Raw genomic sequence first — 25,643 nt, forward strand, 5'->3', positions numbered from 1 at the left:
AGAAAACAGAGTACAAAGGACGATGCCCATGGTGTGCAGTGTTGATGATGTTTACTGGGTGATGGATGAGCACGGCACACGCAGCAGCGCAGGCTGATCAGGGTGAAATGGCCGAGCAGGAGAGCGGCAAGTGAATCAATCATGGGACCTGCTCCACCAGCTGGCGGGGTTCATCAGTCCTCAGCCTGGCGCAACAGGCTCATAAATTACCCTGGTGGAGGCATGGCGTGCCGGCCGGGTTTCAGCGACTTCTCCAGCCGAGATCAATAGACTGCAGTGAACAGAAACAACTCCAATGAGATGGTTGGCGATGCACTCTGGCTTTATTTCATCAGCCGAGCTTGCTTTTATAAACCCATATATTCTGTGCCCAAATGTAAGCCTTCTTCCAAAAAACAAATCTGGACTTAGTTTAACATCTCTAGTAGTGTACATCTGCATGTATGTGTGCAAGGGCGTGGCTCCCGGACACAGATGCTGTTCCAGATCACTGGCTGTTTGACCTGGGGGATTCACAGAAGTTCTTTGTGCCTGAGGCACCTCACTTTTTAAAAATGGCAATGAAAAGAATAAGTACGGTCCCTTCCCCATAAAATTCTTTGTAGAACTAAATCAGTTGATTTTAATAATTTTGGCAGTTGTTATTTTGCTATTAGCTCTTGTTGCCTGATCAACCTCAGCCCCACTTAATTTTAGAAGGTGAGCTTCTGTCTCGCTTCCCTGATAAAGCCTGTCCTGCACGTCACCCTAAATTACACACACCCACGTCCATCCTCTGGGTCTTTTTCAGCCTGAGAGGAGGAAGTATGCCTTCTATTCTTCAAGGTCAGCCTCTCTACCTGTGAGTCTCACCTGTTCCCTTCCATTTTTCCTGGGTCTGTCTTTCAGCTTACATCCCCACTTACTGGTCTCTCTCTCCAAGCTCTTGTTTTTTTCTTACTCATGGTCCTAGATCCCTTCTCTCTCTAAGTTTCTCCAGTTCAAACAAAATAAGCCCATCAGGCATGTCTCATATGATCCTGAATCTTACTCTAGTTACTTTAGTATTTTTCTCTGTCTTTCTCACCTAATCATGTTCTAAAGTTTATATCTATACTACTTCTCCCTTCAGTCACTTAATATCTACCAACAGCATCTTAATTATCCTATTGAACTAGTAAAGGTGTTCTGGCCTCTTGAAATGATTCTGGCAGTCACCAGTCACCTGCTTATTTTCACATCCGGGGCATATTTTCCAGTCCTGCCCTGGTAGTGGGTTCTTTCACAGGTACTGTTACTCAGTCCTCCTTTGAAATCCTCTCCTCTCTTGGCTTCCATGACACCAAGTTTTTCTGCTTCTTCTAAAATCGCTGTGAGTGTAGTGTTTTCGGTACTGCTGTTTGTAATCAGTCTGTAGCATTGTTTTCCATTTCATTTTATGTCCAAAAATTCTCTAGGAAAGTGTTTTCAATTTCAAAAGACTACGTGTTTGTTTACTTATCTTTCTGCCCTTTTTGTTGTTGATATCAAGTTTTATTACACTGGGGCCAGAAAACAATCCATATATTTTGAAATACACTGTGATTTTCTTTGTAGTCAGACCTTGATCATGTTTTTATCAGTGTTTGATGGGCATTTGAAAGAAGTATTCTCTTCTTTATATCTTTATATGTAAATACAGATTATAGTAGATCAGATATATATGGTGACTATTCTTCATCATACTTTTCAGATAGTTTCTATCACTGCTTACTTTTTGTTTCTTTGATTTGTCCATTTATGAGTTTCCTTAAACTCTTCTGCTCCATTTACATCAGCTGGGCTTTTTTTTTTTTTGCATGCATTTCTGTGCTCTGTCAGCTGATGCGTGAATTGCATTACTGTTCCATCTCCCTGGGGGATTGCATCTTTTCTTTGTATTGATATAAACCATCCCTGTTGTAAGTTTTCCTCTTTTACTCTGACATTTCCTCTTTTGCCTCCTTCAGGAGATGTTCCAGAAGGTTCTGCCCTCACTCTTTGCTTTTACCCATATGCCCTGAGACACCATCTCTGTCTCAGCCATCTCACACACACGTGCAGTAATATTCAAGTTTAATCCCGCGTGCAGACATTTATCCAGTGTTCTGACTACTCCAACCGGCTTCCTGATGGGCTGCTCTGCCTGGACGTCCCAGAGCCCTCCAGACTACAGATTCAGAGTTTTCTCATCACTTTTGTCCATAAGCTTTCTCCTCTAGAGGTGGTCTCTGGCTCATTTCATGGCCTCACCTCTTACCCAGCCACCCAAAGGAAAATCTTGAGAGTTGACAAACTTAGGTCTATTGTTTTTCTGGGGTCTGAGAAATCTGTATGCAGGTCAAGAAGTAGCAGTTAGAACTGTATATGGAACAATAGACTGGTTCCAAATTGGGAAAGGAGTATGTCAAGGCTGTGTATTGTCACCCTGCTTATTTAACTTATATTCAGAGTACATCATGAAAAATGCTGGACTGGATGAAACGCAAGCTGGAACCAAGATTGCTGAAATATCAATATCCTCAGATATGCAGATGACACCACACTTATGGCAGAAAGTGAAGAAGAACTAAAAAGCCTCTTTATGAAAATGAAAGAGGAGAGTGAAAAAGTTGGCTTAAAACTCAACATTCAGAAAACTAAGATCATGGTATCTGGTTCCATCACTCCATGGCAAATAGATGGGGAAACAGTGAAAACAGTGACAGACTTCATTTTTTGGGGCTCCAAAATCACTGCAGATGGTGATTGTAGTCATGAAATTAAAAGACGTTTACTCCTTGGAAGGAAAGTTATGACCAACCTAGATAGCATATTAAAAAGCAGAGATATTACTTTGCCAACAAATGTCCATCTAGTCAAGGCTATGGTTTTTCCAGTGGTCACGTATGGATGTGAGAGTTGGACTCTAAAGAAAGCTCAGTGCTGAAGAATTGATGCTTTTGAACTGTGGTGTTGAGGAAGACTCTTGAGAGTCCCTTGGACTGTAAGGAGATCCAACCATCCTAAAGGAAATCAGTCCTGAATATTCACTGGAAGGACTGATACTGAAGCTGAAACTCCAATATTTTGGCCACCTGATGTGAAGAACTGACTCATTGGAAAAGACCCTGGTGCTGGGAATGAATGAAGGCAGGAGGAGAAGGGGATGATAAAGGATGAGATGATTGGATGGCATCACTGACTCAATGGACATGAGTTTGAGTAAGCTCTGGGAGTTGGTGATGGACAGGGAAGCCTGGCGTGCTGCAGTGCATGGGGTTGCAAAGAGTCAGACATGACTGAGTGCCTGAACTGAACTGAAGAAAAAAATGACAGTCTGGAGGCAATTGTGATTCATGGTTTAGGGAGAAGCTCCTATCTGATTTTTCAGAGTTGTCTAAATAAAAGAGTTATAATCACCCCACCCCCAGGTCATGGTCTAGTGCTCTTCTTCTAGAAAAATCCAATCTAAGCATTTGGGTGAAGGGGGTCTGGCTGAAGACAATAGGATATACGTGTGTGTGTGTTAGTCATTCAGTCCTGTCTGACTCTTTGCGACCCCATGGACTGTAGCCCACCAGGCTCCTCTGTCCATGGGATTTCCCAGGCAAGAATACTGGAGTGGGTTGCCATTCTCTTCTCCAGGGAAGTTTCCCAACCCAGGAATTGAACACTGCATGAGGATTCTTTACTGTCTGAGCCACCGGGCAAGCCCAAACCCCAGGATGTGACATCCTAAATTCTGGACCCAAATTAATAGCCAAGGTATCTTGGACAGTTGGCTTCTGAGGACCTCAATTCCTTTATCTCAGATTTATTGTGAGAATTAAATACATTAATATAGATGGAGACTTTTTTTTCTTGAGCTTACAAGAAAAATTATTTTGATATTCTCATTATCTGGTCTCAATGATTTTGAAAGTTAAAAAACATCAAAACAAAAAAAGACTAATATGCTTAATACTCAAAAGTCATATTAGATTGTTTTTTTTTTTTTTTTAATGTATCTTATACCAGGGAGCAATGGCCTCTGGTTTCCTTAAGATAATGTCTACTTTGAGATATGTAGTCTACCCTAATTTTTCTTTTTCTCTGATAAGTCACCCACATTCATTTAACCTTTTTCCTGAGTTCCCTCTCTCCACCCCTTTAATTATTTTCACTGCTCTGTCTTGGACCCTCTCCAAGTTCTCTGTACCTTTTGGAAAATTAGAATTCCCAAACTGAGCATGACACTCTAATAAGGGCCAAGTCGATGCCAAATATAGCTCATGACACTCTTCCTTGTCACTTGAGTGACAGACGACACCGGTAAGACTTCTCAGCAGCTTAACAGATTTAAAAGGCACACGCCTCCCTTGCAGACCCCAGGACCAGACTCTAGGGTGTGATCAGCATGCACTGGCGGCGGGAACTTAATGCTGTTATTGATCCCCTTGGAGAATGAGCAGATGTGCCCAGAATTTCCAGAGGACGCGGCCTGAAGCATCTCATGCGAGGATCCAAGGGAGTCAGCACACACTTGGGATTCGAAAGAAAAGCTTGGTGCTTGAACTTAGATTTTTTTTTTTTTTTTAAAGAAAATAACAACAGAGCCAGTTCTTTTACCATTTAGACCTCAGCCATTTTGTGGTCATCTTAATACAGCGGCGGTGACTCTGGTTATCCAGCTTGCACAGCTACTCCCATCTTCTTCTTCCACAGAAAGCATGTAACTTTCTTTGTTTGAGTGCGGAGGGTTCCCACAGGGACTAGTGAGGAATAGAATCTGGAGCAGAAGGCAGATCAGTGCTGGTAAGAGATCTGACAGGTGTCCTGAAAAGTCTGAAATAGTAGAGGTTCATTCTTGCCTGGGACATCTCATGGACAGGGGAGCCTGGCACGCTACAGTCCATGGAGTCACAAAGAGTCAGACATGACTGAGCACGCGCATGCGCGCGAGCACACACACACACACACACACACACACACACACACACACACACACACACACACCCAATAGAATACCATGATTCAGTGAGCTTCAGACAAATGATGTAGAGAGGAAATGAATTTGGGACTGAGAAAGGTGGAAGGTCTTGCTTCAGAAATTTTTAGCAGGGTTAGATGGGGGCTTCCTAGGTGGTGCTAGTGGTAAAGAACCCTCCTACCAATACAGGAGGCATAAGAGAAATGGGTTCTATCTCTGGGTCAGGAAGATCCCCTGGAGGAGGGCATGGCAACCGACTTCCGTATTCTTGCCTGGAGAATCCCATGGGCAGAGGAGTCTGGTGGGCTCACAGTCCATGGGATCACAGAGAGTTGGACATGACTGAAGTGACTTAGACACACACACACAGAAGTTTAGGGACGTTGTCATGGAGTCAGCAAGTGACGGCTTGTGGAGATGTGTGGTTCAGGCAGTCAGCAGGTCGGCTCACGTTTCAGACTTGCTGCTCACCCTCAGGGGCAGCTCTGTGGGCATGAATGTCACAGCAGGGGCAGTGCAGATTCATGGGCTTGCAGCTGGCATTTGGAGACTCTGGAAGTTGCTAGAAGGATCGCCCATCACTAGACCCCAGGGCAAAGGGGGCGAAAAGTGAGTTCACCACACTCAGTGGTACTGCTGAGTAGCAGTGGTAGTAATAGGGGTACTGCTGTACCGCTCCCCCCTCGCCCTGGCTTGTGGCAGGAACCCAAGCCTCGCCTCTTCCCTCCACTGGGCTGACCTACGCGAGCTTGTGCAAAACCAGTTCTGTACTCCGGGTGCGGAGTGATGGAGGGGGATGTTTGGCTGGAACCAGAAGAGGACAGGTGGCAGCGTCGGCTACAGACGACGTCCTTCCAGCTGGCTCTGGAGCCGCCACGCTTGGTCTTTTTGCAGTTTGGTGGGCTTGGCTGGGAGGTGGTCGATGAGGAGGGAATCTGGAGGGGCTCAGACGTGTCAGTAAATCACGGCAGCTCTCGCCCAGCGTGGCAGGTGCGCTGGCATTGGAGACGGCCGTGTAGAGACCTGGCTGAATTCCTGCTGCTCCAAGAGCCCTGTGGGGTCCTCTTCCTACTGCAGATGCCTGAGATTGTCCTCTGTTCATCAAGGGAGCTGGAGTGCGTGTCATTTCGAAAGGTGAAGTTCCTCGGGGCCAGGATTCCTAGAGAGGGACCCTCTGGCCGCCCACCCTTCCTTTCTTTGCTGTTTCCCTGGTGGATGGTCTGTGGCCTGTTGATTCATTCTCAGAAACTGTCCATCCAGCATCAACCTCTGGGTCTTCATGAAGTTCATCCCCAGCAAGCCAGAAAGATTGTGATGTGTCATCTGAAACTGTCTCCATTGGTTTTTGAAGGGGATAGAGTAGTACCTCGCGAGCCCCGTGGTGTCCACAAGCCCATGGCAAGGTTCCCTAGCAGAGCCACAGCACCTGGGACAGCTTTCTGTGGACCATTTCTCTGAGGCTGTTTCTTTATCACCTCGTGGAAGGGATGCTCTGCTCAGAAACATCAGGCTGGAAAAGCCGGTGCAGGTGTTGTGGCCACCCCTGGAGGGCGAGGGAGTGTCAGGGTTGGCAGAGCTGACCATATACCCTTGGCAGCTCTTCTGATCATACTCAGATGTTTGCTCAGCTCCTAGGATCTGTGCCTGGCTCTGCAGGATGGCCAGGGGCTGCTCCTGCTCAGAACCTGGAGATGCTGAGTCTTCCTTGTTCTCAGCCACCTTCCTGCCCCCCACCCCCCGACCATGACCTATGGATTCACAGAGCATGAGCCAGCCCCTTCCCAAGGAGCTGACCACATCTATCATATGTCCATGTGCAGCAGACACTAGGCCATATCCCTGGCATAAGTTGTCTTTGATGGTCAGGGCATTCCTGTTTCTGTAGTAGCTTGAGCAGGGAGGGAGGTGTGGGGTAGGGATAATTATATCCCCAGGGGGTCAGGATTATTCTGTGGGGTTAGGAGGGCAGAGAATAGCAAGGATGTCCCCGGGGCCTGACCTGAATGGGAACCACCAGTTGAATGGTGTGTGGTCTCCGGGCTTTAGAGGGAGATGCCTTCTGGCTAGAGCAGGGATCCTGGCTTCTGCTTTCTGGATTTTGTTTTCCCAGCTAATTGGACACTTGTTCACAGTGTCTCCCCAATCCCAGAACCAGGCAACAGAGAGGCCTGCAGTGTCCATGGGAGGGGGACAAAGCAAAACAAAGCCTAGAGCAGAACAGTGCTATTAATTCAGATTAATGAGCCTCACCTTCAAATGAAGCTGGTGCCTGACAGATTGCTGGCTCTGGGAGGACGGCAGAGGAGAACAGACTGGGGCCCTGCCTGCTGGTGGGTGGTGGATGCCACCTGCCTGTCCTGCTCCCCACAGTGCCTCTTCCAGGTGCTTCCTGTCTCCTGCAGAGTCCCCTTGGTGCTCTGCTACTGCCTGGGTGCCTGCTGATCCACAGGTTGGCCCAGGGGTCTCGCCTGCAAAGGAGGGGGCCACCATCTGCCCTGATGTAACATGATGCAGAGTCACACTGGTGGCAGTGCTGGGAGCCCTTTCCAGGGGTTGATTTGGAATGGGTGTGATTTCTGAGCTGCACCAGGGGGTGCGTGTTTGCCCAAAGGTACATTTCTGTGATCCGTCTCCACCGACAAAAGGGTGTGTGTAATTATACGGCCTCTTCCTGCCTTCAGCTGCTCAGGCCATACAGATACAAAGGGAGTAAGGCAGGGCTCTTGAGAGACGACTTGCTCTTCACAAAAACCCCCTGAAGTGGGAGAGTTTAATTTTACTTTGAGACTGGTGGCTCCAGGAAGTAAAGCAGTTCTCCAGAGGTCACTCAGCAAGTAGATGGTGAAGATGGGATCCAAGTCCCCTCGTTGCAGAGATGGATTTTAATTTTATGTCCACGACTGGCCTGTGCTTTCCCCTGTGTTCTCTTTCACATGAAGGTGCACTACTAAAATAGCTGTGTTTCAGCAGGATCGCAGAACCCTGGAACTGGCACAGCATCACCTACCTGAGATGCTGCCTCAGGGCTCCCGTGTGTCTGCGAGGGTGGGGGCATCAGGAGGTCAGACAACTCCTCCTCGGCCCACTCTTTCCTGGGAAAGACAGACGGGGGAAGGTTGAGGTGCATGCATGTTCATACTTGCAGCTTCACGCGTGGACATGGATACCGTTTCTGTTGCACACTCATCTCCCCTGCCCCCCCACTGCCTATCTTGTCAATCAGAGCTGTATTAGATCCTGCAACACATGCCTGCACGCCTGAATCTGTGTCTTCTGTCCGCAAAAAATGCTTTGTCTTAGGATTGAAAGGCAATCCAGGGGATCCCCGCCCCCATTCTTGACCCAGCCTGCTGGGATTACTTTTTGCAGTAAATCCAAACTCCTGATTTTCTAGACTGCGGCCTTGGTGGTGAGAGGCACTGCTATTTAAATAACACATTTTCTCTTCTGTGGAGAAGGAATCTCATTCCGACCAGCTTCTCCATACATCTGACTGCAAACACAAGGCCTCGGGAAGCGAGTAGGTCTTGGATTTGTCCCGTGTTTGCTAATTGCCTGAGACCTTTCTCTTTAAACAAGTGCTTCTTTCTTTGTATCCTTTCCACAAACACAGCTTTAGAGAGAGTTTATAATTTGAGGGGAAAGCAAATAGCTCTGAGTTGAGCCACTGTAGATGGTGGAGAAACCTGGGTGCCGGGCACCGTCGTCCCTGCTTTGAGAGCTGCACCCAGACGCCCCTCTTTGTTCCGTTGTTGCTCCATGCATTCATTCATTCACTCACTCATTCATTCATTCAGCAAATCCATATTGGACTGCTTCTACGTGCAGGTGACATACTACTCGCTGGAAACGTAGAGGAAAAAGAATTCCTAAAGTGATCTCTCAAGGACCTCATGGTCTAGTGAGGGACAAAGGCCATGATAAAGATTATAATGTGTGCATGGGGATGATCCAGAGAGATGATATGGGGTGGGAGGATATTGGGAACTCATGTTCACCCGTGGCGGATTCATGTCAATGTATGGCAAAACCAATACAGTATTGTAAAGTAAAATAAAGTAAAAATAAAAATTAAAAAAAGAAAAAAAATAAAACCAGCATTGCATGATATAAAGATGAACAGCAAAAAAAAAGAAAAAAAAAGATTATAATGTGGAGACGAAATCACATCACATACACATTATATACATGATGTATATATCATATAGATCATATCATATACACATCATGTACACATAAACAGGCCAGGGCTTCTGACCTCTGAGGGAGGAGAAAGGAGTTCCAGGAAGCTTCCTGGAATCGGTCAAGTTTGGGTTAAAACTTGAAGAGCAGGAATTAGCAAAATGGCAAAGTGATGGTGGCTTCAGTTTGCGAGAGCATTCTCAAACGTTCATAAAAGAGAGTGGTGTATTGCAAATAGTTCTGTTTGATTTCCTGGGGTCTGTGTGGCAGAGGGGAGTGTTGAGAGCATCCACTGGAGAGAGAAATGCGTAGAATGTCTACCCTAGGAGGAGGTTAAAAATTACCCAAAAGCAGTGGAGTGCAATGGAAGGGCTCTAAGCAGTCAACCTTAATGTGCTTACATTTTAGAAAAATCCTAGAAAAGGGCAAGACACACTGTGTTTCATGAATAGTGGCTGAGCAGGTGGAGAAGAGGAAGCTGATTCCAGATGTGTTAAGCAAGCAGAGTTGATGATGAAACTGAAAGGGAGGTTGTGGGCAGGATAATGTGAGGGGAGCAGGAGTGATTCCCAGGCCTCTGGAGTGGAGGACTCGGGATGAATAAGAGTTTGGAGGGGCAGGGGGCATGACTGTTTCTTGGTGCTCTGGAATCTGAGGAACCTGGGCCTTATCAAGCAGAGATGCCAGGAGACAGTTGTTTGTGTTGATCTGGAGCTCAGAAGAGAGGTGCTCCAGAGCATTAGACTTGGAAAACATGGGCAGCTGCAAGTCCCAGAGCTGCTGAGCTGTTTCAGGGGAGCAGAGAGCATGGGAGTGGGGAGACACTAGGGGTCGTGGGTGTGCAGGGGACAGACACATTGATCCCTGGAATCTGGCCATCAGAGAGCCGGGAGACAAGGTCAGGGAAGTCAAGGAGGACAGAATTTTGAAGATGGAGTTGCCCTGGTCACATGCTACACAACATAGCTCAGCATCTCCACTGAATTTAACAACTGCTGACCCATGGGTAATCTTTAGGAGGTGGCGATATGGAGAAGGTGCTTCTAGGAAGCGAGGCTGTGAGGGTGAGGGCACGGACTGCCCCACCACCACACAGGGTGGGCTCTGCATTGGCTCTGCCAAGTCTTGGGTAAGGAGATGCTGGTAAAAACCTTGTATCATGAACTGGTCAGGCAGTAGGATGACTGGCTTGAGAAGATCAAGGGAAAATGTCAGGTTTCCCGATCCACACATGAGGGAGAGCTTCTGACTGTGACACTTGCTTCTTGTGGTACTGTGGTTAGGAGTGCAGGCTCTGGACTCTGGAGTCCAGTTCCTTGGCTTAGGTTCTGGTTCTGATGCTTACTAACTGTGTGAGCTGTGGAGAGTTTCTTAGCCTTTCTGTGCTTTAGTGTTTTGGCTTGTAAATACACAATTGTGATAGAGTTGTCATTGCAGGATTGCTGTAACAGTGACGCATCCATACATTTGAAACACTTTACACAGTTTCTGACACATGACTATCATTGGGTAAATGTTAGCTATCTTAAAACAACCTAGGCAGCATATTAAAAAGCAGAGACATTACTTCGTCAACAAAGGTCTGTCTAGTCAAGGCTATGGTTTTTCCAGTAGTCGTGTATGGATGTGAGAGTTGGACTATAAAGAAAACTGAGCGCCGAAGAATTGATACTTTTGAACTGTGGTGTTGGAGAAGACTCTTGAGAGTTCCTTGGACTGGAAGGAGATCCAACCAGTCCATCCTAAGGGAGATCAGTCCTGGGTGTTCATTGGAAGGACTGATGAGGAAGCTGAAACTCCAATATTTTGCCCACCTGATGTGAAGAGCTGACTCATTTGAAAAGACCCTGATGCTGGGAAAGATTGAGGGCAGGAGGAGAAGGGGACGACAGAGGATGAGATGGTTAGATGGCATTACCAACTCAATGGACATGAGTTTGGGTAAACTCCTGTGGAGGCCTGGTGTGCCTGGTGGTTCATGGGGTCGCAAAGAGTCGGGTGTTACTGAGCGACTGAACTGAACTGAACAACATTTTACGTCTATATAGTGCTTGTGGTCACATGTGATGTTTAAAGCTTCTGTACACATTTATTCACATTGTGAAACACAGGAAGGGAACTAATTGTGAAAATGGCATGTATTGCCTCTGCATGACTGTTCGAACCAACTGGGGGACCCAGAGGCCCAGTGACTTGTCTAAGGAGTTGCAGCTCATGGGCAGAACTGGAACTTAACTGGGGCACCCGATTTCTCCCTCAGCATTCCTCCTGAAGCTGATTCACAGGACTTCAGAAGCTGAAAGAGGACTGACTTTGAGGCCAGACCTTCATATAATTGCCTTCGGTGTAATGTAGGGTTGACATCATCCTCCTTCTGTTTTCTCTCTATCCATTCAGCATCTTTTCATAAGATTCAGCAGTTCCAGTACTTAAGAAGTTCATACTCTTGACGTTTTTGTCATCTAGTCTATTTCTATATTATTATAACTACAAATGTCATTTTTGTTAGTGTTTACCCAGTCAATATTTTGGTGAATGTGTTTTTTCACACTTTAACTTCCAAATATCAGCATCTGTGTTTTTATCTGTGTTAAGTGTTTTGTGTTGTCGTGTGCAGCACCTGGCGCATGGCAAGCTCTTCCTTTTCTCCTTTCCCTGCTTGTCCTCTCCTCTCTTCCTCCCCCTCCTCCTCCTTTTCCTTCCCTTCCTCCTGTTTCTCTTCCTCTTCCTCCTCCTTCCCTTAGTCTGGGGGTGGGAACAGGGCTTTTGTTCACCAAACTTTGGATGTTCCCGCTACGTGGTCTTTGTGACAAAGACTCCTGTATATCCTGATTTGCCCCTTGCCTTGTTGGAGCAGTCCCTCTGAGCTGTCAGAGAGGGCTTGTCCTGGGCTTAAGTCTTCAGTTCTGTTTGCTGAATAAAACATAGCTCTCAACTTCTAGAGTGTGCATTTTGTTGAGCCAACAGCAGGCTGGGGGTCTGCAGGCTCCGCAGGACGGAGGGGTGTGCACCTCCTGGGCTCTTCCACTCAGACAGCTCAGATACCTTTGGTTCTGCATGGTTTAAATGTGTCCTGTCAATCTGTTTATTCGTCCAGTGGATAAAAGTTTCTTGAGGCAGACTTTATCATGTGTAAGAAGAATATGACCATGACTAAGACCTACGTCTATTTTCAAGGAAATCGCAGTTCAGTGGAACTGCAATGGGCATGGGGAGCCATATGAAGTGGAAAAGACAGGAGTAAAGAGGTGTAAATGAGCAGTTACAAAGGTGAGGAAGTTTACAAGTCTTTAGAACTATTTGGGAGGCTTCAGAGGGAAGCCAGTTTCCCAGATGGTGCTAGCAGTAAAGAGCCCTCCTGCCAATGCAGTGAGACATGAGAGTTGCTAGTTGGGAAGATCCCCTGGAGAAGGGAATGGCAACCCACTCCAGTATTCTTGCCTGGAGAATCCCATGGACAGAGGAGCCTGGTGGGTTACATCTAGGGGGTCACAAAGCATCAGACAAGACTGAAGAGATTTAGTACACCTGGTGACTAAGAACAAGTTCCCCAAAGTGGAGGATAAGCCAGCTATCGTGGGTCATGATAGTCTTAGAAACATGATTAATTACTGCTCATCATGGGGTTGAGCAGATAACTTAAAGACTCAAAACTAATATTCTTTGAAAAGCCTGTTTGATCTCTCTGTTTTTCAAGTTCATGTGGCATTTGTGGGGAGTTATACAGGTCAGGAAGCAACAGTTAGAACTGGACATGGAACAACAGACTAGTTCCAAATAGGAAAAGGAGTACGTCAAGGCTGTATATTGTCACCCTGCTTATTTAACTTATATGCAGAGTACATAATGAGAAACGCTGGGCTGGAAGAAGCACAAGCTGGAATCAAGATTGCCGGGAGAAATATCAATAACCTCAGATATGCAGGTGACACCACCCTTATGGCAGAAAGTGAAGAGGAGCTAAAAAGTCTCTTGATGAAAGTGAAAGAGGAGAGTGAAAATGTTGGCTTAAAGCTCAACATTCAGAAAACGAAGATCATGGCATCTGGTCTCATCACTTCATGGGAAATAGATGGGGAAACAGAGGAAACAGTGTCAGACTTTATTTTTTGGGGCTCCAAAATCACTGCAGATGGTGATTACAGCCATGAAATTAAAAGATGCTTACCCCTTGGAAGGAAAGTTATGACCAACCTAGATAGCATATTCAAAAGCAGAGACATTACTTTGCCGGCTAAGGTCCATCTAGTCAAGGCTATGGTTTTTCTGGTCATATATGGATGTGAGAGCTGGACTATAAAGAAAGCTGAGTGCCGAAGAATTGATGCTTTTGAACTGTGGTGTTGGAGAAGACTCTTGAGAGTCCCTTGGACTGCAAGGAGATCCAACCAGTCCATCCTAAAGCAGATCAGTCCTGGGTGTTCATTGGAAGGAATGATGCTGAAGCTGAAACTCCAATAGTTTGCCCACCTGATGCGAAGAGTTGGCTCATTGGAAAATACCCTGATGCTGGGATGGGTTGGGGGCAGGAGGAAAAGGGGATGACAGAGGATGAGATGGCTGGATGGCATCACCGGCTCGATGGACATGAGTCTGGGTGAACTCCGGGAGTTGGTGATGGACAGGGAGGCCTGGCGAGCTGCGATTCATGGGGTCGCAGAGTCGGACACGACTGAGTGACTGAACGGACTGGCCCTCTTCTCCAGGCAGCACAGCCGCTCATCCTTCGACTGCAGTGTCACGTCCTCCCCGGGTGGTCTGTGGTTGGTTCACTTCCTTCCTTTCCGTCCCCTTTCCAGTGCCTCACTGATTATCCTCAGTCTTCCTCATCATCTCCTCAGCCGGTGTTTCCCGAACCTTCCACTTATGTACTTGCGTGCTGTGGACAGCATCTGTCTCTGTCGGTCCCCTTCTAGCTCTGCAAGAACAGCTGCGTCATTGTTCCTGAGAGAGTAGTGATTAGCTTCTCTGATACGGATGGGGTGTTGCTGAGGGGGAGAACCGGATAGTCTGTCTTGACTGAGGGTTATCTGGTTACACAGTGGTGGTGGTGATGATAGTAATGATGCTGCCAAAAGTCAGGACTTTAGGAACTGTTGAATGGCAGTGGGGTGTTGGGGGCACCCACAGGATGCTAAGCGGCAGATGTGCGAGCGGAGCTAATCTGACTTTTAGGAAAGTCAGGGCTTAGAGGGTTGGATGAACCTCCAGCCAAGTCAGCACGTAATGGATTCTGTAGGCAGTGTGGGACTCAGGAATTTTGATGTCTGGCCATTGCCTCCTTGCTTTACTTAACAGGTTCAGTTTCCTCCCAGGTTCACAGATCATGTGTTTCACTTTACCCTCCCTTCCCCGAGTGCACTCATGAAACCATGGCAGCCAGCCTGGGTTTGGAGACTACAGCAGGTCAGACAGAGAAGGTGGTGGACTCCGGCAGATCCTCCTCTTGGGAGCAGCTGCTCAATGAGGCTGAGCTGTCTAATTTCCCTTCTGAAAAGATTTCGAGGTGCTTCAGACCTGGGCAGGAAGCTGATTTCCCTGGGTTGGGTGGGTGCATCTGAGGAGAGGAGAGAGTGGAAGGTACTATCCATCTCATGAATTCTGCTAAGTCACCCCAGGAAGGTCTGGATTCTTTTCTTTGTTCAAATATCAGTTTCTGTGATAGGTTGTGAAAAACGTTTTTTATTACCTAATAAAAATAATAGGTAATAAGCTAATAACTTTTTTGCCTAATAATAATTTTACCCTAAGGAAAATCATTATCACAATTAACAAATATTTACTGAATCTCAGTTGTCATTTATTGAGTGATTATACGTTCAGCACTGTGTTTAATGTCTTATATGCAGGAACCTCTTAAAACCAAAGAATGCTTGTCTGAAGTGTTACTAGACTCAGTACTCTGGCAGGACACTGAGGCTCAGGTAAATGATGTCTTCAGGGTCATGTGGTCAGTACCTGGCAAGCTCTGACTTCTCTGAGTCTGAAGTTCTGTGAGCCTGCTTCCAATTGCTCCTTTCCATGGCATGCAGCAGAAGACACAGGACATGTTTAAAAGAATAAGACACTGGCCCTATTTTCAATTCTCACATCCTATGATGAATTCTAAATTCTTCATACTTAATTTAAACCTATTGACTCTCTTTAAATCTTTGGAAAGAGGAACAGAAAAATTCTTTGTAAAATGGCAAAACCAATATAGTATTGTAAAGTAAAATAAAGTAAAAATAAAAATAAAAAAAATCTTAATCTCTAATAAAGATGGTTATTAAGTCACTTCTTAAGACCTTTTTGATGGTTAAAGAACCATTCTCTGATCCATCTTTCAGTAGATTGTCAATTATTGTTGTTTTCTGTGTTCCTACTGGTGTCCCTTATGTGATGTGACGCTCAGGTGACTTCTGTACAGAAAGTCAGAGCATGTCCCAGTGGAGAAATGAGTCAGCCGTTCATTTAGATCCACCCTGGTGTTGTACTGGCTTTGTCTCCCCAATTCCCACTCCAACCTGCAACTCTGCATCTGCTGCTGCTGCTGCTGCTGCTGCTACTAAGTCACATCAGTCGTGTCCGACTTTGTGCAACCCCATAGACGGCAGCCTACCAGGCTCCCCTGTCCCTGGGGTTCTCCAGGCAAGAACACTGGAGTGGGTTGCCATTTCCTTCTCCAATGCACGGAAGTGTAAAGTGAAAGTGAAGTCGCTCAGTTGTGTCCGACTGTTTGCGACCCCATGGACTGCAGCCCACCAGGCTCCTCTGTCCATGGGATTTTCCAGGCAAGAGTACTGGAGTGGGGTGCCATTGCCTTCTCCAGAACTCTGCATCTAGGAGGTAGTAACTGTGGTCTCTTAAACATTATCCCTGAGAGTCATGGGCGTGTCTTGGCTTCGGCCTCTAACATCCATCCTCATTCCTTGAAGCCCTGCCTGGGCCTTCTTCCTCATGACAACAGCCCATTAGAGCCATTACACAGGGGCTCTGCTATCTTTTCACCAAGTGCAGATGTGACCTATAGGCTCATGCTGAATCCTCTCTCTTGACTTTGAATCTAAAGTGAGTAGAAAGGAACTTAAGCATGCTTGTGTTCCCTTATTAGACAAGCCTGTTTCCATCATATGACCTCTCCTGCTTTCTTGCTTCTTGCACTCCTGGAGCTGCTTCTGGGTGATTTTTGCATGTTTCCAACCTGAGGACCCAGTATGCTCTCCCAGAACTCTCCTCGCTTGAGTTGGCTCCATGTGGGTTCCCTTGCTAGCAGCCAAAAAGCTCGACTGAGTCTCTTGTTGGTTCTCACCTCCTGCTCATTCATCTCCTTGGAGAATATTTGTTGAGGCTCTCATGTGTTCCAGGTACCGTGCCCTCTGGGGAAGGGCAGTTCTGGCCCTGTCAGCAGCCAGACACCCTGGGGTGGCGTGCTTGCTGAGAGCTGGGTGGGGGGTGTTTACACCGGGGCACTTCAGCCCGATGGATAATGAATGAGCTTGTTATTGCACTGGTGGGTTGGAGCCAACGTAGTGCCAGCAGGCGCCTTTGTCTCTCTCCCTCCATCCGTCTTTATCGGATCTGCCAGACTTGCCCGTGCGCCTTTTCTTTCTGTCTTTGCACTGAAGGCAGCCTGCAGGAGGGATCCTCCCAGGACGTCCTGGCAGCGGGAATGTCCTCTGTGTGCCTGAGCCTTTTCCAGTGGTTGTGGTCCACCTGGCCCACCCTCTGGCTTTATCCATTGCGTCTCCAGGGGAACAAGGGACTCGGGTGTTGTGCGTATGGTGTGCAGACGTTCCCAGGATGCTTCCTTCAGTATTGGGCTCCATTGGCTTTTCCGTTGTCTTTATCTTCCTTCACGTGTGCGGCAAAGGAGAAGATACTTTAGCTTCCCTGTCACCTGAGACTCACAAGAAACACTGCTTTACAGCTGTGTTTTCCTCCTCTTCTGAGAAACCTTGTGTTAGCCTCTAGACCCAGCCACTGAGCTGCCTGCCTGGAGCATCTCCCCCTCCGCCTGGTTCCCTTTTGCTCCAGAGGTTCATCAGCTCAAGGCGGAATCCTGAGTCCACCTTACCCTTACCTGTTCTCCATCTCCTCTGTGTAATCAATGAGCAGTTTCCACCAACCACATCCACTTAATACCCCGCATCACTATTCTTGCCTCACTTCTCATATTATTTCAGACCATGTCACTTTGGGTCAGATTTTTATAGAATTAGAAACTAAAAAAAAAAAAAAATCATATGATTGCTATGGAGTTCATATACATTATTATTTTCTGCTTGTATTATTCCAGCAACCCCCAAACAGGAAGCCACACCTATAGTTTGGCCCGATTTCTCTTCCCTCATCCACATTGAGAGGATCTAAACCAAAGCATCATTGTTTTATTCCATTGTTGAAAACTTTCGGTGGATCCTCACTGTTCTCAAGATTGGACAGACTACTTGGCATCTTGTGGACAAAGTTTGACCTTTAGCCAGAGCCCCCATCACTGAAAACATCTTGCCCTCTTCTTTGGACAGTGAACATGTTAGGCTGTAGCCCTGTGCTGCTTTCTTCCCACCTATATCCCTTGCCTCACTTGGCTAAACTGCGCTGTCCGTTCACTTTAGCCTCTGTGTGGTGGCCGCTGGAGACCTGTCCTGCTTGCTGCCTTGGCTGGGCTTCTGCCTTTCCTGTGTGCTCCCACGTGGCATCGTTCACAGCAGCATGTTGGAATCACCTCCTTGCAGATGGTTTTGCACTGGATAGGAAGCTGTTTTAGGGCAGGGCCTGCGTCTCATTCCCTGTCACTGTGCTCTCCTAATACTGCTGTATTAGGTGCTGGGTTATTGGAAGGCCACTGGCAACATTATTTATTGTGTGCTCAGTTGCTAGTCATATCCAACTCTTTGGTGACCCCATAGACTGTAGCCCACCAGGCTCTTCTGTCCACGGGATTTCCCAGGCAAGAATACTGGAGTGGGCTGCCATTTCCTCCTCCAGGGGATCTTCCTGACCCAGGGGTCAAACTGCAATCTCTTGTGTCTCCTGCATTCCTGGTGGATTGCCTGCTGAGCCATCGGGGAAGCCCCAACGTTATTATCCCCTGGATTCTCTGCCAGGCACCTTACCTATAGACTTCCAAAAGCACGCTCAGCATGACTTTGTAGTTTCCTGTCGCGTGTCTACATGCCCCACTAGGTTGCATGTTCCACACTGGCCGGGCCAATACTGTGTCCATCCCACTGGACCACATGGGACTTGGTACAGTTCTGCACACAGTCAGCACCTGTTGTGTGCTGGTTCTCGCTGGATATTGAAGGTACTGTGATGGCCAAACCTATGTGCTCTCAGGGTTCACGGCCCTGCGTCAGTGCGTGGATGTGTGCAGCCTGAGGAAATAGCATCCTTGTCTGCAAAATGCATCATCCCTAGTTGACTCTGACAGTCTCAAGTCCCCTGTGAGGCTGGCATTCTAGAATTCTGACCTCAGTCGAGCATGCATCTTCTCATCTGAGATGGTTATGGAGTCAGTGCTGCCAGAGGCTCTTGTTCTTTCCCTGGGGCTCCTCTGGGTTGAGTCTCTCAGTTCTCACGCAGCTGAGGCTGGTTGGTGGCGTAGGTGGGAGGTTGGGCCCTGTTGCTTGTATGCAGTCCCTCTTACAAGACCCAAACCTTGCGGCTCTGCGGTCGACCTGGAAATCCCTGGGAATCCTGGAAATTCCATGGAATGCCTGCCCTCAGCCTCACTCCGCACAAAGAACCGGGGGTGAGACGGCATCCGACTTTTGTTCAGGCCAAGGGGCTCACAGCAGGTTTAGTAAGTTTTAGAAAAAGCTGAGACTCTTGCTTCTTTTCACATTTCCTTACATGGATGCTGAGCTGGGAAGACGGACAGCAGCACAGTCTTCCTGGATCCTGCCAAGTGGAGATGATGACGTGGAGAAGGATGGTGGGGGGCTCTTGGCATGAGAAGGGCTTTGTGTCTTTCCAGGATCTCGGTGAAGAACTCTGGAGATGGCGGTGGGGGTGGGGGGGTGTCTCTCCCCCCTGTTGAGATACTTACTGTCTGTCCCCTCTGTTTGTTGTGACACCAATGGCCCTGGGTCATGAGGAGTCACCCCCACCTCCCCTGCTCTAGAGGCCAGCAGTGTGTCCCGAGCAGGGCTGCCTGTGTCGCTCGCTCTGCACAGGCCCTCCTGCCTGAGTGTCAGCTACTCAAAGGTACCTCCTCAGAAATAACTCCTCTTCCCAGCGTGGCTGGGAAGCCAGGTCCTGCAGATCCATTTAGGGAAAGAAAAACCTTTTAACTTAATTTCTGCCTCAGAATGATTTATGTCCCCGATCAAAAAAGTGCTCTTTTACCCTTGCTGTATCTTCTAGTCAGATGTTACAGCTGCAATGCCCAGCTGCGAGGCTTGAGAGCTGAGGCTGCTTAATGCCCTGAGAGTGATGTAAGGCCAAGCACCACGTGGTTCAACGGCGGGGAAAGCTCATTTCCAGAGTCAAGCATCCCCAATTCAGCTGGACCTGGGGGGCCATGAGCGATGGCGGTGCCATGGCTCTAGGACGGAGGGCTCTTTTGGTTCCTGAAAGCCGGGGCCTAGAAGTCCCATTTGCCAAAGTGCCCTCCTGTGGCCTCTTTCCTGGCAGGCTCTGAATGAGTGTAATGGGATGTCTAGGGAGATTGTCTTCTTTCTGATTTGGGTTCATGTGGGGCTTTCCAGGTGGCACTAGTGGTAAAGAACCTGCCTACCAATGCAGGAGACATAAGAGATCCCTGGGTTGGGAAGATCCCTTGGAGGAGGGCATGGCAACCCACTCCAGTATTTTTGCCCAGAGAATCCTATGGACAGAGGAGCCTGGCAGGCTAGAATCCATAGAGTTCCAAAGAGTCGGACACAACTGAAATGACTTAGCACACACACACAGGGCCTTTGTGCTCAGGTGAGTGATCTCTGACAGTAGTGGGCCAGATTTAATGCCGCTCTCCCGTGCCTTACTACCCAAGGTCTCCCCAACCTGACCTGACTGTTGGAGGGTGAAGAACAGCTGTGCCCCACAGATTACAACCTTCTCATCCATGTGATGGAGGAGAGGAGAGCTCGTCTTCATGAGTTTCAATAAGTGTCCTACTAAGTTGAGTGCTGGAACAGAGCACCGTAGACTGGGTGGCTTATAAGCAACAGGACTTTGTATTTCTCAGTTCTGGAGGCAGGAAGTCCAAGATCAGGGTCCAGCAGATTCAGCATTTGTGAGGACCTACTTCCTGGTTCATAGCCATCTTCTCACTGTGTCCTCACAAGGAGTAAAGGGTCAGGGAGCCCTTGGGGTCTCTTTCATGAGGGCACTAATCCCTCTCATGACCTGGTCACCTCCCAGAGGCCCCACCTCCAAACACCATCCCATTGGGAAACTTGAGTTTCGGGGAGACACAAATGTCAGCCCATAACAACACATCAGGGCAACGGCCCATGGCCTGTAGCTAACACCCGTCAACATGTAAAGTCTAGAGTCAGGCAGTTCTGGGTTTCCAGGTGCTCCAGAGTAATAGATTGGGTTGTAGTACACCAGTGCTGTCTCTGAGAACAAGTAAAAATGTCGAAGTAAAACACGTCTATTTGAAGACATTGGAAATACACCAAGGTATCCAGGACTGAAGTTCCTAAATATCCCCGAACAGGAAACCTCCGGGATTTGACTCAGTATGCAACAGCTCTTTTTCCCTTGAGGTATTTACCAATTCTGGGTTTAAAACAAGAGGCTGAGGTTTCAGATGCAGATCTTGTGCAGAGGACCACTGCTAAGATGCACAGAAACTAGAAGAGGTTTTGGCAAGTCTTCTGGGGCTGGAGAGACAACAAATTAGACATTTGAAGGGCTTAGCCAGGTTTTGCTCAAGATGTTTTGCCAAAGTCCCAGATTTCAGGAGACCATGAAACCTTAGCATAGAGCCTTTGAAAACAGAACACAGCTTTTGATCATCTTATAATATAAAGGAGATGAGAATTAGAGCCAGGGTTGGACCAGCCTGACTAGGACCTGGGTGAGGGCCCAGGCTCTCCATGGGGGCCTCTACAAAGCAACCCGAGGTGGGTAGGGCCTGAACAAATCTGGAACCTCTCCTTAAAGTGATATGTTAGGGTCCAGGTCGGCCTTCTGCCTGAACAGAAGGAAGGGTGAACCCTCTCAGGAAGAGCAAGATATCATTTAGAGCTGCTGTAATTTATTACTGTGGATGTCACACAGTCAGTAAAGCATTGTCAAGCATGCCAAGAAACAGGGCTGAAAGAGCTTCCAATATCCAGGTTACCTCTAGGTCTTTATCAGATAAGGACTCTAAAATAATTATCACTAAAATATTCAGAAAAATAGAGGAAAAGAGGGACAAAAATAAAGTTTCGATAGAGAACTTGAAATTTAATTTTAAGCAGTCAAATGTTAAAGTGACTACTACTCAAATCTACACCTGTGAAAGCATTTCACGGAAACACACAACCTGAATAATTTCTTTATTTATAGTTAAGAGTCTTGTAGCAGTATCATTGTCTATCTGGTTTTGATCACATATTAGGTAATGTAAGATATTATTATTGGGTATATGGGAACTCTGTATCATTCTTGCAACTTCTTGTGAATCTCATACTATTTTAAAATGAGAATCTGTAATATAAATAATAACTTACAAAATCAAATGTGAATTCTAGAACTAAGAAGTACAGTTGCTAAAGCTAAGAATTCAGTAGGTAAGTTTAACATTAGATTTGAGCAGGAGAAAAGGATATAGGTCATTAGGAAATATCCAGAATGAACCACAGAGGGAAAAATGTGAAAATGCAAAAAAGAGGTTAAGGTGTATGTATGTTGGACATGCATATCTAAATATGAATCTGAAATAATGTAGTTGTAGTTCCAGACATGGAGGAGAATTACAGTGTGTTAGAAAAATATTTGAACATTTGATGATTTTTCCAAACTGGTAAAAGGCAGCAAACCACAAATTCAAGAATCTCTGTGAACCCAAGCTGGATAAATATTAAGAAATCTAGGCTTAACACAGTAAGTTTGTAGAAAATCAAAGACAAGATGAAAATCTTAAGTCCAAAAGGAAAAATGCACCTTACTTTTAAAGAAGACAAACATCTGACTTTTCAATAGAAAGCAGGGGAGACAGGCAACAATAGAATATCATTAATACTGTGAAATAGCAAATCAACCCCCAGATAACCCTCTCAACCTAGAATGATGTATCTAGAAAAATTAATCTTCAAAAATTAAATGAAAACATTAAAAAAACTGAGAGAATTTGTAGCCAGCAAAGGTTCACTTAAAAGATTACTAAACGGAGTTCTTTACCCAGATGAGAAATAATCTCAGATATAAGAAAGCAAATAAAAGAATAAAGAGCAATAATATAAAAAACATTAATGTGTGGATAAACATAAATATATATTGCCTGTTCAAGACAATAATGATAATGTTCTGACTTGTGGGGTTTAGAATAAATGTAGAATTAAAATACATGTTAATTAAAATTTGCGGGGGGGGATAGTAGATTTAAGATGTTCTAGGCTTCCAGCATTGAAGGAAAGTGCTAGAGCTAGTACTTTCCATCACAATGTCATTAAAGATGTGTTTTGTAATCTCTAGGATAACTTCCCAAAGAAGGATAACTAATAAGGTAATAGAATGGGAAGGGGAAATAAAAATAATAATAAAATTAACTGAATAATCAAATATTAACTAAAAAGAAAAAGATAAGAAAGGGGAGAAAAGAACATAAACAGATGTGACAAAGAGAAATACATAGTAATCTATGAGACCCTACTGTATAGCCCGGAAAGAAAGAACATTAAAAAAGGAAAGAAGAGTTGGAGAAATTGGAAAACGTATGCTAAATGAAAGGGGATTCCTTCTCAAACCTTTATCAAGCATAGTAGAAAAGCTTTTGTATACATATATATATAAACAGTATGTACTATATATACATAAGAAAACTTAAGAATTTTTGCCTAATTAAAAAATTTATGATATTTTTATTCCACTTGTTTGACTTAGTGTGAACAGAATGCCAATTTCTAATTTTAAAAACATATAAATATGCAACAAGCAACAAAGGCTTACTGTATAGCACAGGGAACTATAGTCAATATCTTGTAATAATCTATGATGGAAAATAATCTCAAAAACAGTATATATGTGTATATGTATAACTGAATCACCTTGCTGTGTACCTGAAAAATTGTAAGTCAACCATGCTTCAATAAAATGTCAACTATGCTTCAATAAAAAGAAAAAAAAGAATGTATAAAGCTGAAACATATGAAGAGTATTAAAATATTTATTGGCTTCTATGTTACACTCAGTAGATAGTTGTAGGTTAGATATATGTTATTCTTGTTCAAATACTGATGGTAGTGAATAACGCCAAATCTTTGATACGGGTTTATGAAAAAGCATGTTCAAATTTAAGATTCGTGTTTGGTGACTGTGTTGGTGGTCAGAGATGAACACCACTAAGCTAAGAATCCTAATGGTGATATTCTGTAAAGTTTATAGTGAAAGGAAGTCTTTTTTGATATTCACATTACTGTGTGGTCTACCTTTGCAGCTGTTGCCGTGCTGTGCTAAGTTGTGTCTGACTCTGTGCAACCCTATGGACTGTAGCCGGCCAGGCTCCTCTGTCCACGGGATTCTCCAGGCAAGAATGCTGGAGTGGGTTGCCATGCCCTTCTTCAGGGAATCTTCCCAACCCAGGGATCGAACCCATGTCTCTTATGTCTCCCGTGATGGCAGGCAGGTTCTTTACCACTAGTGCCACCTGGGAAGCCCACATTCAACAGTTCATTTATTTCTTTAGTATCATTTCTGGTCCATCTGCTATTTCTGCTTGATTACAAGCTCTGAAAATTAAGAATAGGTTCCAAATGACTTCCAGGAGCCCTCAACTTCTAGTCTAGGACCTACGTCCATGGGTTTTGATGAGGATGGTCCATAAAGAGTCAGGATGAATGAGGTACCTCTGAAGAAGTGACTGGATATAGAAGACAGCCTGGATGGGTGACTGTTTCTGGGCTTCTGCAAATATGCATAAGACTCAACTAAAGCCACTCTACCTTTATTGCCATACAAACATTTCATAGTAGTAAAACTACACACCCACATTTGGTGTCTTGTTGGATGAACTGAGTTTAAAAATTACTTTCTTAAAAGGCAGTAAAATATATGATGATTATCACTACAGAGTAATTTATCCAGTGAAATTCACCTAGTAACTTATCCAGAACATTTGTCAGGCAGCATATCCCTCTTTGAGCTTCCCAGGTGGCTCAGCGGTAAAGAGTCTGCCTGCCAATGCAGAAGACGCAGGAGACTCAGGTTAGATCTCTGGGTCAGGAAGATCCCCTGGAGAAGGAAATGGCAACCCACTCCAGTATTCTTACCTGGGAAATCCCATGGACAGAGGAGCCTGGTGGGCTATGGTCCTTGGGGCCATAGAGGGTCGGACAAAACTGAGTGACTGAACGTGCGTGTACGTACCCCTCTTTATGAGAGTTTCTTCTTATTCCTGCTCTTCATCCCTGATCCAGTCACACCCTTATTTATTCAGAATAACCACTGGGGTCATGGAAATGCTCACTGAACATTGAGGATTATGACCTGAAAGTCTGGGAGATTAGGATTCGGTTTCGTGTTCAGGAAAGTGAAATATGGTTCTCTTCCTCCCCCATTACTTCCGTTTTCTTCCACTCTCTTCTCTAGACCTTTCTCTGTTTTCATTTTTTTTTTTCAGTATTAATACAACCCAGTCACCATCTTCTTTATTAAGGGCTGTTTGGATGTTTTAAGCCGAATGCTGTGTAGACCAACTGCAGTGGATCACTGAGCCATTATCTTTAATAGTTGCAGTGATGAGTAATAGGTCACTAGTTGTGTGGGTTGAGCCAGGGTGTAATTCCTTGTACTGTTACCTCATGGATTAATTGTTTGCAATTGTCCCTGACATGACCTTATCTCTAGACTAGCTCAAACCCAATAACAAAGACCAGGACTGCTTCGTAAGCTTTTCTAAAATCACAAATTGAACAAAATTTGCCCTCAATGGTTTTGAAAATTTTGTGGTTCCAGTGCTCCTTCATGGTGTGAGGAAACTATAACAAGTGTTTCTCAAACTTTAATGGGTGTGCCACGCAGATTACCTGTAGACCACCTAACAGGCAGGTTCTGTAGATTTTGTAGATCTTGGGAGTGCTTGAGAGAGTTGAGATTCCACAGTTTTAGCAGGTTTCCAGGTAATGCAGATGGCACTGGTCTTCAGACCACAATTTAAATAAAAAGTCTAAGCGAAGGGAGGAAAGTAAGACATGCTGGAAACTAAGACCTCTCTATCAGGCTCTTTGAGTACTTTCATCCATTTTTAAAGCAGTATATTTTTTTTTCTCCTTAACACTGTTTTTCTGATTATAAAGCATGATTATTGTGTAAAATTTGAAAAGTGTGAAAGTACTGTACATGAGCTAAGTTCATTTATCATCCCAATCAATCA

Source organism: Capra hircus, chromosome 29 (genome assembly GCF_001704415.2).
Source record: "Capra hircus breed San Clemente chromosome 29, ASM170441v1, whole genome shotgun sequence".
Classification (NCBI taxonomy): Eukaryota; Metazoa; Chordata; class Mammalia; order Artiodactyla; family Bovidae; genus Capra; species Capra hircus.